This window comes from Octodon degus, unplaced genomic scaffold (assembly GCF_000260255.1).
Source record: "Octodon degus isolate 3935 unplaced genomic scaffold, OctDeg1.0 scaffold00138, whole genome shotgun sequence".
Lineage (NCBI taxonomy): Eukaryota > Metazoa > Chordata > Mammalia > Rodentia > Octodontidae > Octodon > Octodon degus.
This window is the reverse complement of record NW_004524714.1, coordinates 6,514,558-6,532,711: the sequence shown is the minus strand read 5'-3', so window position 1 is coordinate 6,532,711 and position 18,154 is coordinate 6,514,558. Positions and strand designations below refer to the sequence as shown.

The 18,154-nt window shown below is 40.8% G+C and overlaps 1 protein-coding gene and 1 pseudogene across 5 annotated transcripts in view; both read right to left on the bottom strand.

The window, feature by feature from the left end:
- Window positions 1–18,154, bottom strand: part of Dennd1a (DENN domain containing 1A) — a 578,498-nt gene that overhangs the window by 132,091 nt on the left and 428,253 nt on the right. The gene's annotated exons all lie outside the window — the stretch shown is intronic.
- LOC105743599 lies at window positions 12,965–13,318 on the bottom strand (annotated as a pseudogene).

Sequence of the window (18,154 nt, the reverse complement as noted above, 5' to 3'; positions counted from 1 at the left end):
ACTGTCCAAGCCCACAAGGGGCCTGAAAGTCGGAGAGATAGGGCCACAGGCAAAGGCAAGTAAGAGAAGGGACAGCAGTCAAACTGAGTCTTGAACAAACACTCAATAGAGCCTACCAAGTACTAGGGACAGAGATGAAGAAGCTCTTTCCTTTCAAAAAGCTCATCCCCTGGGGAGGAAGAACATTCATGAGATGGCTCATCCAATTGTGGACTTATGGGGGTTAGGAGAACCCCATACATTTGATGACATACTTGACAAAACAAGACATATTTGGGGAGGGCTCGGTAGAAATGATTCAATACTTAGACCGTGCTCCCGCCCACCTGTCAATGAGCTAGTGTACTAGCTCCACTATGGATGGACAGGGTTACAATCCAGGTTAGAGGGGCATGAAGGAGAATGCGTGGCCCAAGCCCCACAGCACACCCCATGCTCTGCTCAGCTCTCCTTCTCCTTGCCCTGCGAGACTCACCTCTAAGACCTCAGGAGGCCGAACTCTTATTTCATATGCACAGGAAGATGTGGCACCAAATCTCAAAGAGTTATGACTTGTTCTCAGGGTCATATGGCAAACAAGTACGTTTAGGGGACTTGAACTCAGGTAATCCTGATTGAAAACCTGTCCTGGGGCTGGGGGAATAGCTCAGCAGCTTAAGTGCCTGCCTAGCAAGCACAAGGTTCTGAGTTTGATTCCCGGTACCACACACACACACACACACACACACACACACACACCATTTAAAACCTGTCCTGTTATGCTTGGATTGTTTTCAAAAAATTATTTGTTTGTTACAGGTGTCACTATGCAGTTCAGACTCATAGTGATCCTCTTGTCTCAACCTCCCTAGCACCAGGATTATAGGTGTGCGCCACCAAGCCCAGTTTCAGGGCAGGCATAGTGTGCCTGGGGTTCCAAGCCCGGCATGGCATGCAGTACTGGGAATCGAACTTGGGTCCTTGTGCTTGCCAGGTAGGTGATCAGACAGCTTAGCTATCTCTCCAGCCCTGTTATGCTTGGATTTGGATCAATGGTTACCTAATTAAAAATTTTACATCTTATTCTTGGACTATTGGAACACACCTTCCCATCATAAAATTAGCCTATTTCTTATTGAAAAGGAGGCAGAGAGAAAACTTAAAAAGAGTGGCACTTGTTGCAGAGCTCACCGAGCCAGGGGTGTTCTGGCTGGGGCTCCTTGTCTCCTCTGACTTGGAAATGAGGTTTGATACCATAAGAAGGATTTGGAAGGACTTCGCCTTTGAGCACTTCAATGTGTGGGCCTGTGCAGAAAGGACTTGGGTTTACCCTGAGAATCAGTGTCACAGTGGTGGGCCCTCTTATGGAGATTGAGGTATATAACTAAATGCATACTCCAACCTAACTACCTATAAGAGAAGACAGATGGACTTCAACCAAAAATGTTAACACACCCGGAAAGCCAGGTGCACTTTATTCGAACCAAAAGCAGAAAAAAGATTAAGCACTGTATATCTCATATTGCTACGCATGCCACAGACACTGGTGCACTAACTTCTCTGAACTAGCCTGAGAAATAGATATAATCATATTGCTTTATAGATAATAAGATGGGCTCAGACAAGGAAGAGACCTGTTGGGGGTCACACTGAACAGCAAAGCAAAATGCAAAACCAGGCAACTCTCCCACTTGGCATGTCTCCTGCTCCTAGAGAGAAGCCGCGAGGGGGCCAAGACCAGGGCAGCAGCCCTCGTCGCACAGAATTCTGTGCTGCCTTTTAGGATCTGCTGTTAGGAACAACCTGGCCTGCTGGGTAAAGTCACTTTTTTTGTGAGGAAAGGGGAAGAGGTCGCCAAAAAGGAGCGCAACAAGAGTCCTGGGCCTGCTTTTTTTGAGGTCATCAGTGAAAAATATGCTAGACATGAAAATTCCAAGAGAAAAGACCTGTCAGAGTTAGCACCAATCACCTGTGTATGAAATGGGTGGCAGACAAAAGCCAGGAGTCAGAAGGACTGAGAGAAGAAGGCTCTATGAGACCCTGCTCTCACTGACTGACAACTAAGCAGAGCATAATCAGTCCTCATTAGGACCTTTCTCTACAGGAGCCACCAGTGAAAGCACAGGACAAAACAACAGACTGGAAAGCACATGACACCCCCGGCCAAAAAAAGGATGGGTAGAATCCCCAGCAAGGCATAAAAAAAAAAAAAAAAAAAAATCATACCCATCCCAGTTCCATCCATTCTTTATTCAAACATTTTCCACTCTCCTCAAAGTGGAAAATGTTGGCACACACCTGCAATGCCAGGTGCTGCAATGCCAGCCCACAGTTGGCTGAGGCAGGAGGATCATTGTGAATTCGAGGCCAGCCTGGGCTACGTAGAAAGACCTTGTTTCAAAAAACTAACCCTCCAAAAAGCCCCACTGACTCTGCTATGCCCCTAACCGCTGCCACACATAGGGCCCTGCCAGGATGTCACTAAGGAAACTGAAGCCATCAGATGCAAACTCTCTCCAGCACTTCTCTGCATCCCCATCCCTGCTGGTTTCCTTTCCCAGACAGGAGGACAGAGGGCCAGCTACGGGCCAGCCCTCCTTTTGCCACACTCCTTCAGGCTGTGACCCAGGCTCTGTCAAATACCCCGACCTCCCTAAGCTGTTTCTCATCAGTATTTCCATGTGCTCATGTCTCCTAGTGTTAACACAAGCAAATACTCAACCCCACCCCCCTCAAGCCTGCCCAGTTCTCACTGCCATCTGACTGTATCCTTCCATCTCGCTGTCTCCTCCTAGTCAGAAAGGTTGTCTGGACTCAATCACTACTTAATCATGGAAAAGGCTCTCACCCAAGAGCCCTGAATCCTTCCAGGGGCTTAAACCCACAGGGAGCTTTCTGTCTTTATCCAGCTAACCGCTCTTCAGTGAGAGGCACCAGATCCTGCTTACTAAGCACAGTCAACCTTTAGCTGATGTGTGTGATCCCGGCCTTGTTTCCCCCTCTGAATGTGTCCTGTCTGGTTTCCCTTGCCAGCTCTGCCTTCTTTGATAGCCTCTTAACAGAGATGTCCTCTGGCTTACACGCTCTTTCTTCTTTCTTTAGAGCTCTCCCTGCTTAATTAATTACCATCCATATGCAGATCTCTCACAAATCTAAATCTTCATCTCACCCCCTCTCCTGATCTCTTAGATTCCCATTCAAAGGAGCCTAAGTGACAGCTCCTGCATGCCCACTGACATGTCACACTCACCATGAATAAACCTGAAGTTATCTTCCCCTCACCCAATGACAGCCCTCCTCAGATGGTTCTTCCCCCTTGTCTCTTGGATGGAACAGCTCCACCCAGTCACCTGGGATATTTGTGCTTCCCTTTTCTTTCTCTTCTCCATTTTCTGAATTACAAATACCCATGGATTCTACCCCTTCCCATTTCTTAAGCCCATGTCCTTCTCCCAAGCCCTACAGTCACTTTCTCAATCCAGGCCATAATCCTTGCCCTGCACATGGATACAGTAGACTTCTTCGTAGTTTCTGCCTCCAAGTTTGACTGAATTATTTCTCTTTTGTATTACCACCATAGCCACCTTTCAAAAATGTTCACATGTTCATGTCACTTCTCTGCTTGCTTTCTTGAGACAGGGTCTCACTATGTAGTTTGAGCTGGTCTTGAACTCATAGCGATTCTCTAGCCTCCCAAGTGCTGGGATACCAGGCATGTACTATCAGGCCCAGTCCTGTTTTTTTTTTTTTTTGCGGAACTGGGGATTGAACTCAGGCCCTTGTGCTTGCCAGGCAAGCGCTTATTCTACTGAGCCATCTCCCGGGCCCAAAGGCAGAAGGATTTTTTTTTTTCTCCAAATGCCTTCAGGGCAGGTTTGGCTGGCTTAAGTTGTGGGGATCAAACCACAGCAACCTGAGCCTGACTGCTTTGTTGAAGCAGCCACTTAAAGAACTGAGCTAAGGGACAGGCCCCCTCAGCCCTGCTTTAAAAACTCTTGTCACAACAGCTCCACAGAACCCAAGATTCACTGCAGGCATCCTGACATGGGTTGCAAAGTCTTCCCTGCCCTGGTCTGGGCCTACTTTTCAATGTATCTTGTGCCATGTCTCCCTGGGCCTGTGTCTACATTTCGCTCTGCCAGGAAGATGCTACCCTCACTGCTTTCCTGGTCAACTCTCACTCCTCAGACCTCGGCTTGGATGTCCCTTTGTCTGGGGCACCTTTACTGTGGCCCAACTCCTGGCTGAGTGCTTTTCCTCCCACATCATCCTGTGTGTGTGTCTGGAACGTTCCTTAAACTGTGTAATAACTGTCTGTTTGCTTGTCATTCATTGCACCGCTCTGTTTTATTTTCTGTCATCAGCCTAGTACCTAATTTTGTGACTGTGCTGATACGTAACAGGCTGTTTGTGATGAAAACACTGAATGGATGAATGAAATAAATCTTGAAGAAAGACCCATGCTAAAGAAAAGCTTGGATAATGAGAGTGGATCATCATAGGCTGGGAGAAAAGTATTAGATTTATAACATGAATCTGCTTCCAGCCTGGATCCTGCGACTGACACGCTTTGTGACCTGTGATTGACAGCTTAATGTCTCAGAATCTCGGTTCATCACCTGTAAATCCAGCGTCACTACTTCTCTTTCAGGTTGCTGTGGGTATGGAATAAAATGACACATGAAGGCACCTGCCACCAAAAGTGGTGCATGATAGTTATCAGAAATGTTTTTAACATTAAGTGAACAAGTCTAATTATTTGGAAAGCACATTTTAAGGAGGATGAGCATGGTGCTAGCTGGTGAGACACATGACCAGCGCTCTGTCTGCCATGATGAAAGGGAGCTCAAGGCAGGAGTCATGAACCCAGTATCAAAGCCACACTCCGCAAAGGAGAGGATTCCGCCACAGACATGAAATTAGGACTACTAAGTTCCCACATGTTACTCTCATTACTTTCCTAGCAAGCTGCTGAAGAGAAAACCATTTTCATGCCTTGGGCAGCTTTTCCAGGACACTGTACTCAGGATACACCAATATTGTTTATTTCCTCCACTATTGGTGGTTGCTTGACAGAAACAGATGAAAAGAAAAATGTTTGCATATATTTATTGCTTAAACTTGATGGTGAGAAAGGAAACCTTTCACAGACTCCCAAGCTAGAATCCCAGAAGTTACCCTACACCACTTTCTTTCCCTCTAGCTCCCCATTTTTTTCAATACTGGCTTATATTTGTTGAATCTTTTTACTCTTAGATTTGTCCTCTTTGCTCCACGTCCACTGCTTTCCAGCTTCCAGGGATCCCTCTCACTGGCTCTTCCTTGGAGTTATTTCCTTCCACCCAGTGTCTTCAAAATCTCTAGAAATGCAGACACTCCCGCTTTAACTCCTATGTGGCTCCCCCCCAATGACAGAACCCTCCAACTTTCTGTGAGGCATCCAGTGCATCCCACAAACTAGCTATGGCCTCTTAGCCACAATCATCTCTGAGGGACACACTGAATCACCATAGCCCTGTAGAACAATGTGTATTTAAAAAAAAAAAAAGTTTTATACATGCTGTTTTTTTTTTAGTATTTATTTATTTATTTATTTATTTATTTATTTATTTTGTACCAGAGATTGAACTCAGGACCTTGTGCTTGCCACATAGGCGCTTATGCTGCTGAGCTATATCCCTGGTCCCTGTTTGTTCTTATTGAAGTAACCTTTTTACTTTCTGGAAAACTCTTCCTTCAAGGCCCATTTGAAATGACTGTCTCCTTTGAGAGAAGCTGTTCTTGAACTACTAGGGCAAAACCAACCACATCTTTGCATCATCCCCTTCTTTTTCCTTGTGGGAGTGGGCCTCAGACCGAGGTCTTTATCCATGCCAAGCAAGTGCTCTACCATGGAGCTACATCCCCAGCCTTTGTGCCACTTTTATTTAGCATCTTCTTTTATTACAGTACTCATTATTTTGCATGGCAACTGTTTTTCATAGTTATGCTCCTTATAGGTCTGTGAGTTCTCCTGTCAAGTAACAGATAATCAATACAGTATTTTAAAAAACGAATAAGGGGCTCATTTTTAAGCAGCATAATTTGTCATAGCTGAATCTTGGAAAGAAACCAGATGCCTACCAACTGAGAAACAGATAAAAAAAGATGTGGTCTTTATACACAGTGGAGTATTACTCAGCTATAAAGAAAGATACACTTGAGGCCTTTAGAGGTAAATGGATAAGACCATACTGGGAAGTGAAATAAATGAGCCCTGCAGCAGCAAACACTGTATTGTCTTGCTAGTGTAAGAAGCTCAAAGAGTAAATAAAATCTGAAAGGTACAAAAGATATGATGAAAGGGAAAGAAACTGCTCAAAAGGAAAGAATAACTGGGATGAGGAGAAGGAGAAAAGAAAGAAGGGGAATGAATATATATACATATATATATATATGCTAAGATATATAATACTACTAATTTCTATTGGTTTACTGAAAGGAACAGTTAATGTTTAATTGATTAATTTTGGATGCCTATATCTGGTTATCTGTACAACTACTCTGAAGATAACAATATGCAATAGAACAACCATTGTTCATTTCCTATCATCTTATTGTGAAATTTTGTTTTTTTTTTTTTTTTTAGTTTTTATTCTCTTTAAAATAAAAAAAAGAATAAGGGATGATACATATTACAATGTGTATCATTTCATCTCTGGCTATAGTGCCCAAACTGTGTGGTACAAGATCCTTAAAATGTTACTCAGCTACTTGAGAAAAATAACAGATATAATAGTTAAAATATTGCTTAAGCAGGTGCAGCGACTGGGATTCAATCCCTGGCATGAAATGCTGGCTCTGCCCCTGGGGTGCACTGAGACAGCAACGGAGACTGGGAATGGGGTGTGCGCCTGTAATCCCAGCATCTGGGAGGCTGAAAACAGGAGGATCACTGAGTCTGATTTGTGCAGTGAGACCCTGTAGACTGTGTACTAAATACTAAAAAAAATTAAAATAGACATAAGAGGTACAATTTCCACAGAAATAATCTGAGTAACCATGAACCTTCCCTTTCCTCATGATGTTAATAACCTAACAGTGCTCCACGGGTGCCTACCAAATGGTGAATAATAACAACAATGGACTTTTATATTTGTAAAACAGCACTGTCAACATTTCATCACTTCCCTGTTGCTGAACAACTTCAAGTTTAACAACATCTGCCCAATAGAGCAAAACCAAAATTCTGGTACTGAGAAGAGACAAGTGATATACAAACATGTTTTGGTAAACAGTCAATTTGGACAGCCAGAAGTATGAGAAAGTGAAAATTTTGCATAGCGTAAAAGAGGAAAAAGGAACTAAAGTTCTCTTTTTGGGAAGCAACTTGAAATGTAAATGGAAAAGAGGCCAAATATAGCTCTTGACACTTCTCAGGTTTTCTAGCATGTGGCATCCTGTTGTCTGGGGCTGATGTCACATTCTTCCTCCTAATTATACCCACCCACATAGTAGGGTAATGCAGTGATCTGAAGCCACCTCCCTGTTCAAGGGTTTTAACTTCTGGGATAAACTCATGAATTCAAAAGAGACTGCATCTACACTGATGTCAGGCAGACATAGATTCAAATCATGGCCCTACTTAATCAGGTGTTTTACTCAGGGAAAAATCCAATTGCACTTTGTTTTTAACCCATAAAATTAGCAGAATGTCTTACTTTTCTTGTTGCTGAAGCAAAATACATGACATCCAAAGTCAAAGGAGGAAAGCTCATAGTTCACAGAGGCTTTGGTCCAGAGTTGGCTGGCCGTAATGCAGAGTGGCATGGTAGGGGCACTTCAGAGGAGAAACGGTTCTTGGCAAGCAGAAGGCAGCTAATTACATGGCAATAGCAAGCACGCAAGCAAGCCTGCCTTTCTACTTCATCCAGGCTGCCCACCCTCTGGGAGGTTCCACCCCACCCCCCGCCCCCCCGCCGGGTGAAGCACCCTCAATTCCAGCAGCATACATTTAATGTGAGCTTCACACATTTAATCCCAGCATCACATATCCTAGATCCAGGCACTTAGGAAAACCCCTGCCTATGATCATATGAGGATTTGGGGGGATATTTAGACACAAGCCATAATACAAAATATTACTGAGCATAAATCACAGAGAAACTAAAAGATGAAACAGTAATTAAGAATATAGATGATAGACTGAGAAATGCTAATATGTTTATGCAGAAATTTCTAGAATTAAAGAAAAAACTAGACTTGGTAGAGAAGTGGTATTTGAAAAGGCAATGGTTAGGAATACTACACATATATGATGTATATATAAACATACATATTAAAAGATATAAATGGTAGGACTAAAAAGAAATTAAGTACAAAACAGAGTAAATGAAGATAAATCCATTTTAAGTGTATTAATAGTGAAGTTACAGAATATAAGACAAAGGAGAAAATCTTAAAGTTCCTAAAAAGATTTTTTTTTTTTTACAAAAAAAATCTGGATAACAGATTTTTCACCAACAATAATATATGAGAGAAGATAAATCTTCAATAGACAAAAGGAAAATAACTGTCAATGTATAGTTTCATACCCATATGAACTATCCTCGAAGAGTCAGGGCAAAATAAAGACAATTTCAGACAGAGACAAAATGAGTTTGAAGATCCTTCTCGAAAGAAATATTAAAGATGTAATTCAGTAAGAAAAATGAACCCATATGGAAACTTTGGAGAACCCAGATGCTGATTGTAAGATTAATGAACTACTGTCTCTATTTTACTATTTGTGTTTTTTAAAGGAAAATTAAACTTGTATTAACACTAATACTTACATATGGGGTATACAATGAGCAGTCAAAGTATGTTACTGTCTTTGTATTGCTTAGGAACAGAATAAAGCTACTAAATAGATTCATAATTGTTAATTTATTCATTTTCATATGAGTAGGTTTACTCTGTTTTTTAAAATTCTGGTTAGAATCTTCCCAAAAAAATTTTCTTGGGGAAGCAAAATGTTTCTCCCACTTTATAGGTATAGTATTCCTATCATATTTTGCAAACAGCTTACATTAATCTTATCTTTTTTTTTTTTTTGCTGGAACTAGGAATTGAATTCACACCTTTGTTGCCAAGCCAGTGCTTATTCTACTGAGCTACCTCCCCAGCCCCAGCTTACATGAATCTAAACTCACACGATAATCTCTACAAAAGGTTCAAGACTGTATCTTGGGCCGGTGAGATGGCTCAGTAGAATAAGTGCTTGCCTGGCAAGCACAAGGGCCTGAGTTCAATCTCCAGTTCTGAAAAAAAAAAAAAAAAAAAAAAAAGACTGTATCTTGCCCTCCACTTTGGTCACTTTCTCAGCTGAGTCATTTTCCCTTTCCTTAACTTTTCTTATTTTTTTTGTACTTGGATTTCAACTTTCAAAATCCTTCTCCAATCTCCTACTTTTTTTCTTCCTTTTACCTTTTTATTTTGATGTGTAGAGTACAAAATAGTTGCAATGCTGGGAAGAATTCCATTTACACTTCACCAAGATGGTTACAAATGTTAATATTTTACCATTTTTTTTTCTTTTTACATTCACTTATACATACATACATACACATATACAGAGTCACATGTAATTATGATTTATATGGAAGACTTTTTCTGAAACATTTGTGAATTGCAGATATATTGTTTTATTCATAAATATCTAAGTATACTCAATTCTGTAATAATGTGACATGTACATTCCTAAAAATCACCATGCTTGGGGACACAGAAGTCAAGAACTGTAACAGTAACACATTAGAAATAAAACAGAGATCCGGGGAGATAGCTCAGTAGAATAAGTGCTTGCCTGGCAAGTGCAAGGGACTGAATTCAATCTCTGGTTCTGGAAAAAAAAAAAAAAAAAAAAAAAAAAGGAATAAAACAGAGCACTAATAAAAATGGCAGCACACTTTTGTACATGATAAGTGTTAAGAAATATAAACACTGTATGCCAGGGAGACAGCTCAGTGGCATAAATGCCTGCCTGGCAAGCACAAGGTCCTGAGTTTAATCTCTGGTACCGAAACAAAACAAAACAATCAAAACAAGAAATATAAACACTTAATGCTTGAGAATGATTTGAAGTTTGCTTATGGAAATTGGTGGCAAAAAGACTGTAGCTTGTTATATATCATGAGGTAATGGAAAAAGAACATAAAATGGAGAATGTAACAAAGGATTGGTGTGGCTCACAACATGATGAGCTGAAGAAATGGCAGATATGTGAAGGGTGTGTTCTGTGGATTCCTCTACATCTTGGTTAAGCTGGGTGAAGTTTTCTGCATCATCTAGAATTTTTCATGGATGAAATCCTGCATAATCAAATGAATCAAATCAAATCAAATCAAAATTACATCACGTTCCAATTCTCACCTAATACATTGACCACACTGGAACAATTTCATGGTGTCAAAACAGGTGTTATAGTAAACTATGTTTTCTATGATCAAGAATGTTCTCTTACATAACCTGACTATAATCAGGAAATTAATAGTGATACAATAAAAACACAATCTTCAGATTTTATCCAGATTTCACCAATTGTCCCCAAAATGTCTTTTTATATCAAAAGAAAATCTTTGATTCTACATTATATTCAGTTGTCCTGTCCTTTAAAGTGGAAGAGTTCTTGGGTCTTCCTTTGTTGCAAGAAATTAACACTTGGAAGAGTGCAGGCCAGCTATTTTGTAGAATGTCCCTCAATTCAGGTCAAACCCTCTACTCTTACCTCAATCTATCACTGCTGGCTAAAGCACTACTAATGACTGAAATCTTCCTGAATGTGATTCAAGTGTGGAGGCAGGGTCCATGTCTTTTATCATAGCACCCTTTGAAAAATCAAGAGAAATCTACATTAGGAAACCTAGAAAATGGCAGTTACCTAACTGCCCTTAAAATAAAAGTCCCTTCTTTTAAAAGAATTAGAAACTAAAAGATACCAGGAAATCCATCTGCTGCAGAAAGAAACCAGCTTCACATACCCCAAAAGTAAGGAAGTACATCGCACTCACCAGTCAGCTTTAGAGGTCTGACCATACCTTTTAAGAATTGAAATGTATTTAATTAACAAAAATTTTTGTCTAGGATACAGCATAAGTCAAAGATGTTGTATCCTTGGCAGGACAAATAACATAGGCTGTGGCTTCACCCAGACTTGGCACCCACTAACAGTAGTTATGTACACAAGTACACCTAACTCATTTTATGTGGGATATTCAGGGTTGCAAGTTAATATGTGAATTCTTTTATTTTGCTTTTCTGAGTATCTAATGTTGAACTGTTTTGCCAACAACAACAACAACAACAACAACAACAACAACAACAACAACAACAACGGACAGTTTTGTTTCTTTTCTTTTTTGTAGCCCTGGACATCCAACCTGGCCTTGTACATGCTAGCTCTGTCACTGAGCTACACCCCAGCCCAAAGAACGCATATTCTATGGAACTGAGTCTGGTATTTGAACTGAGTCTGGTATATAATTTTCCCATTTATTAGCCATGGGTTGTTGAGTGCTTAGGTCAGCTCAAGACAAGTTTCACAAAAATTTTTAAAAATGCTTTTACTCATTTTAGTGGTGGACTTTTTGTTTTCTACCTGAATTTCTGTTTTGGTTAAAAAGAAGATGGCACAAAATCACACATTTGTGCACTCAACTTTCCTGAGCAGACCCGAACAGGGATATGGCGTCTATAAGCAAATACCACTATCTTTCTCATTCTCAGGTTTAGATGGCATAGAAAGAAGGGGACTATTTTTCAGCCTGGCTTTCTCAGAGGAATTCAGAGTGACCTGCTATTTATTCACTGTGGTTTAGGTAGGGTAGATAAATACAAATTTCTCAGAATTTGGAGGTTAGTAATTTGTGGTTATACCTGTCTTTTTTTTTTTTTTTTTTTTAAAGATAGGGTTTCACTGTGTAACTCAGGCTGGCCTTGAACTCACTTTGTAGCCCACACTGGACTCGAACTTGTGGCGATTCTATCTCAGCTGTCAGAGGGCTAGGATTATAAAAGTGTGCACCACCATGCCTGGCTGGTTGTTCTTGTCTTGTAGGGTGTCTGAAATGCTAGAAATTGGACAGTAAGAATCTTCCAACCAAAGTATCTGACATTGGCACTCTGGTGGGGAACCCAATCTGAGACATTCTGGTTAAAGCTGCAGGGAACAATTTTCTTAGCTACTAGGGTTTCTGAATTCTTCCCAGAAAGGACTATCAAATAAGGAATAGGGGCTGTGAGTTAGGTTTCCTGTGTTTAGTTACTGAAAGCGTGAAAGAATGCTTAGAATCAACTTGAGTCACTCTCCTTAGCAGCCACACTGAAAGCCAGAAACTCAACATCCTGGGTCAAGTCAACATTCTGGGATAATTGGGAAATTCGAAACAAGTTATACTAAAAAATCTCCAGACTTTGGAAGCTGTGAACTAGGATTTTAAGTGTAATATGATAGAAGACAGAATTTGTAAATTAATACATCTGTTTTGCAGTTGAGTTTATCATATAACTGCTATTTACATATGAGATTACACGTAACCTAAATTATACCACAGAACAAGATGAACATTGGGAAGCTACCCTAACTAAAGAAAGAGACAGTATCAATCTCTTTGCAGTGTCTTGGTATTTCTCTACCAGTGCCCCCTCCCCCTCCCCAACACTCTACTCATTCTTAACTCCATTTCTCATTCTGGATGTTTCCATTTGCATAATCACTCATGCATGTGGCCTAAGTAATTTTTAGTTTTGGTTACTGTTGAGCCTTAAAATCAAAATCAGAATGCACTTTTTTAAAGGGTTTTTTAAAATGTATTTGGTACAGGGCATCACTATGCAGCTCAGACTCATAGTGATCCTCTTTTTTTTTTTTTTTTTTTTGAAGGTTTCAATTGTACTTTATTTCTTCAGTAGGCTATATTTTAATGGATACACAGTACTTTTACTTGGCATCAATTATGAGTTCATTTAGAAATAATTTAGCTGTATCATATCAGCTGGCATGATTACTGATCTCTCCATTCCTTGGGGGTGACTCTGCCAACAGGGGAAAGGTTCCATTCTATTCCAATTTGTGTTGCTGTGTAGGTCCATGCAGCAATACAGAATGTGACTCCACCAACTAATATAGCATTACCATATTTGTCATGAAAATCAGGTGTACATTTCTGGTGGTTCTGCCTTGTTACCATTTGTTGAATGCTTCGCACTGGAAAACGACCTAATGCGTTTTTGGCCAAGGGAAACATCGTGGAGTTGAAGTTGAAACTGTAGTTACTGCAGCTGCTGGCTCGGTGCAAATTACTTCCAGATACCCTTGCAAAGAGCCATAGTGATCCTCTTGTTTCAGCCTCCCCACACTTACAGGTGTGCACCACGATGTCCATGACTGGTGGCTGGCTCAGTGTGCCCAGCATGGTATGTGGTACTGCGGATTGAACTTGGGTCCTTGTGCTTGCCTAGGCAGATGCTTAGACTGCTGAGCTACCTCTGTGGCCCTCATTATGCACTTCTAAGATTCATCCCTATTGTGACTTATCATTGGAATTCATTAATTTTCATGGCTGTATATTTTCATGTATAAAATACTACCATTTATTGATCTAATTCCTTCAATGCATCTATGGATTATTTTCAGCTTTTGGCCAGTATGAACAATTTTATACATATCTCCTAGTCTAAATGGGCAAGAATTTTTGATTTTGTAAGATGATGCCAAATTGTTTTTCTTCTTCTTCTTTTTTTTTTTTTTCTTGCAGAACTGGGGATTGAACTCAGGCCCTTGCACTTGCCAGCAAGTGCTTATTCTACTGAGCCATCTCCCCAGTCCACCAAATTGTTTTTCAAAATCACAGTACTAATTTATTCTTTTATTTATTTTTTTTTTAGATTGATCTTTTATTTGGAAATCCTGCCATCTACGTTTATTTATTTATTTATTTATTAGAGAGAGAGAGAGAGAGAGAGAGAGTGTGTGTGTGTGTGTGGCCAGCTCAGCCCACCGGGGGGCGGGGCTGGCTGGCATGTGGTGCTGGGGGATCGAACCGCGGTCCCTGATGCTTTGCTAAGCTTGTTCTAAGTAGGTGCTTTAGACCACTGAGCCATCTCTCCAGCCCCCTAATTTATTCTTTTAACAGCAAAATGGGAGCTCCTATTATTCCACAGTTACCAATATGCGCCGAGCATGTTTTCATAAATGTATGAACCACTCATGTTACCTTTCCTGGGAAATATCTATTCAGTTTTAATCTTTATTTACTTATAGAAATTATATAACCTAGAAAGCGTTTTTATTATTTTGGTTAGCTGAAGCTGTAAGAACCATCTTTCCATCTGGGACTTGTCCCCCTTCCCCTATAGCTTTATGGTGATTCCTTATTTGTTTAGGATCAGAGTTCTAGCTGACTTTCTCCTACAAATAAGATTCAAAAAGGTGCACTATTGGAGGTAGACCAAGAACTTAGCAGACATCCTTGATCTTCTGTTGCCTGCATGCAGAACATTAGAAGGTCCTGTCACTTGCAGCCCACGCATGACCTCTCCTCACCATTTCCATTGGCCACACTGGTCTCTTCAGACATTTGACTTTTCCTTGAATTTGCCTCTGATGACTCTCACAGCCCTGTAGCCCCACACAGCAGCCAGAAAAAAAAAATTTCAAGCAAACTGGCCTCTCTTCTGCATAAAGCCTCCCCATATCCTGCTCTCTCCCATTGTGATTTCTGCTGTACCTGGCTTCATGTTCAAACAGCTTTTCCAAGCTTACAAGCTCCTTCCTGACCTGGCCTACGCCTGCCTCTCTGACTATCTCCTATGCCTTTCCCGTGTTTCCTGCACTTTAGCCATACTGTCCCACTTTCTGTCCATCCTGAAATCCAAGCAGGCTGCCTTACAGCCCAGATACGTGTATGCCTGTTACTTCTAGTCATGCAGGTTTCTGCCCAGGTGCTACCTCTCTGAAGAAAGTATTGTACCAGAAAGCATTTCCCACTTCCCTCACCCGCTAACCTTACCATGTTTTCTTTATAGTGTACATCCCAACTTGAAATCACCTTCCATGTTCTGTCTGTGTTTCTCTCTATCGTCACTAGACTATAAGTCCTATGAGCGTACTTTCTACACTTGTGAAAGACATTTTACTTTTTTCTTGGATTTCTTTTTCTTTTAATTGGTTTTGTGAGATAGGGTTTCTTTCTGTAGTTCAGGCTAGCCTTGAACACAAAGTCATCCTTCTGCCTCTGACTCCTGAGTTCTGAGATTACATGCATGCATTACCATGCCCAGTGTCCTGAATTTCTGAGGAAAAAATGGAAAAGAACAGAGAAAGGGCATTCTGGGAGACTTGTGGTGGCTGGTGACAGCTGTGGCAGTTCAGTCTCTTCAAATCTCCCCATAAAAAGGTAAAACAATTCCACAGCAAAACCTGTCAAACATATGTGCAGCAGTGACAACAACACTAGGTCAACAATGGACCCTAAGCTGTAAGCAAGTGAGTGTGTTGTGTTGCCAATGATCTAAACCCCCAGCAGGCTGCTTGGTGTCAGCATCTGTGCAGGCAGACTGGAGAAAAAGAGCCCTCAAGATAGCTTTCATGGACACGCAGAAATCTAGTGGGCCAACCAGAAAAGCTGCTGGAATTAGAAGAGTTGCACCTCTAAGGGCCACTCAGAAGGACTGAAGGGGCCACGAGGGGCTGGCCCTGAAGACCCAAAAAGCACTGGGAACTCCTGGGAGAACGCAGCACGGCTCCTTTCAGGACTGGAAGGCACACTGGGGAGGAAGTGCTGGGAGTGGAATCAAGATGGTGTGGGACACACACAAGAGAGGGGAAAGAAAAAAGGGCCTTGATCAAAGCAGGAGAGGGGAACGCAGAAAATGTCAGAAAGCAGCTGCCAAAGTTCTGAACACAATCCCAAACAACAGAGGAGTTGTTAGCTCTATGAAGTTAGAAGAGCTCTTTTGAATTCCATTTCAGTCTTACGTCAGGAAATCTAATTTCACATAAAAAAGCATTAAGGTCAAATCTCATACAAAATTATTATAGGAAAAATAAAAAGGAAGACAGTAACATCCTTACAGACAATGAAATCATGCCTGAAAGATAATACCCACAAAATGGATTAAAACTAAAAACTATGGTGTCAAAGTGAGGTAAAGGAATTAAGAAAATGGTAAAGCATGAAAGAACAATTATCTTAATTATTAACTTAGATATGAGGGGCTAGAAGTCCAGAAAAGATTTAACAATAAAGAATTATTTTCAGGGCCAGTGAGATAGCTCAGTGGACTAAGTGCCTGCTTAGGCAAGTGCAGAGACCAGGGTTTGATCCCTGGTACCACAGGCCATGTGTGCTCCACCCCCAGGCACGGTGAGCTGGCCACTAAGACTGGGCATGGTGGCGCAAGCCCGTAATCCCAGCACTGGAGAGGCAGAAAACAGGAGGATCACTAAGAGTCTGAGCTGGAAAGTGAGACCCTGTACCAAATATATTAAAAAAAAATTATTTCCAGAAATAAACAGTAAACTAGAAGCAATGTAAGAGGAAATCAACTCAATAGATAATGCTTTAAAATATGAAAATTTTAAGATTAAAAAAGATAAATGTAGAATTATATGTAAATAATAATATTTTAACAAAGAAAAAGTGATTAAAATATTTTAAAGAGAGTGAAAAATACCAAAGCTAGCAAAGGAGAATGTATACATAGCTAACTAGGAGTTCCTGCAGAAAAAATTGCAAAAACCAGAACGGATGCTAAAACCTATATTCAAGAAAATAGGACTGGGTGTGGAGGCACACACCTGTAATCCTAGCACTGAGGATGCTGAGACAGGAGGATCACTATGAGTCAGAGCTGTGTAGTGAGACCCTGTACCAAATACATACAATTAAAAAAAAAAAGAAAAATTTCCTGAAGCAAAGATCTATGAAATCATATTTGTCATGCAGTTGAAATGGGATGCTTCAAATTTTTTGAAAGACTACCTAACATATGTGAGACTATAGAAACAGACTACTTAAGATAGTTTAGTAAATTTATTGGACTCTGCAAGAAAGAAAAAAAATATTCCTCTAGTAGGAAAAAACATGTAATATTAATGAAAACGCTAAGATTACCATTAGGCTTTGATAGGAACATGTTTGCCAAAGGAAATGGGGTAACACACATAAGGTATTCAAGGAAAGAAGGCATAGGTCATGGATTTTATATCCAGCTAAACTGACTTTCATGTACCAAGGCACAGAAAGGCTATCATCAGCATTTAACACCCAAGGAAATGTTGCTCTCTGTAATCTTCCTAAGGAATCCACCAGGAGCGAGCTTCAAACAAGCACTAGTAAAGCATGAAGAGTCAGTTGAAGACTAAGATGAGGAGGTCTGAGAGTATGTAATGGGGATCTGTTCCAGCAATATAAATATAGTTGGTCCAAACAAATGGGGTCAGATATCAAGAGAATACTATACAAAAGAAAGTTTAAAAAGTTTTCTGTAATTATGCTGGTGGTAGGATCTATATTGTTTTATGATTATGAAAATAAATTAGTAATCATGGAGCCTTTTAATTTTATTACACCCTGTGCTCTTGTAGATCAAAATCTCAGGTTCTAGAAATACAAATGTGATAGGAGGGCAGGTATGCAGCTTGGGGAAACAGTGTTTGACTAGCATGTACTCTAAAAAGATTAAAAATTCATCCAGGTAAATTGCCAAAGGCCTATAATTTATTCAATAAATAAACTTAAGTAAATTAAAGGAGTATATGAGGAACATATAAGTGAAAAGAGAATTAAGCCTTCTGCCACAGCAACCACTGAAGAATAGTAGCTGTGGCCCTATGCTATCCCATGGCCGTGGGCCTCAACAAGGGCCACAAGGTGACTAAGAATGTGAGCAAACCCAGGCACAGCCGCTGTTGCGGATGCCTCACCAAACACACCAAGTTCGTGTGGACATGATCCAGGAGGTGTGCACCTTCACCCCCTAGGATCTGTGAGCTGCTCAAGGTCTCCAAGGACAAACGTGCCCTCAAGTTCATCAAGAAAAGAGTGGGGACGCACATCCGCGCCAAGAGGAAGTGTGAGGAGCTGAGCAATGTGCTGACTGCCATGAGGAAGGCAGCTGCCAAGAAGGACTGAGCTTCTCTGGAATAAAGCTT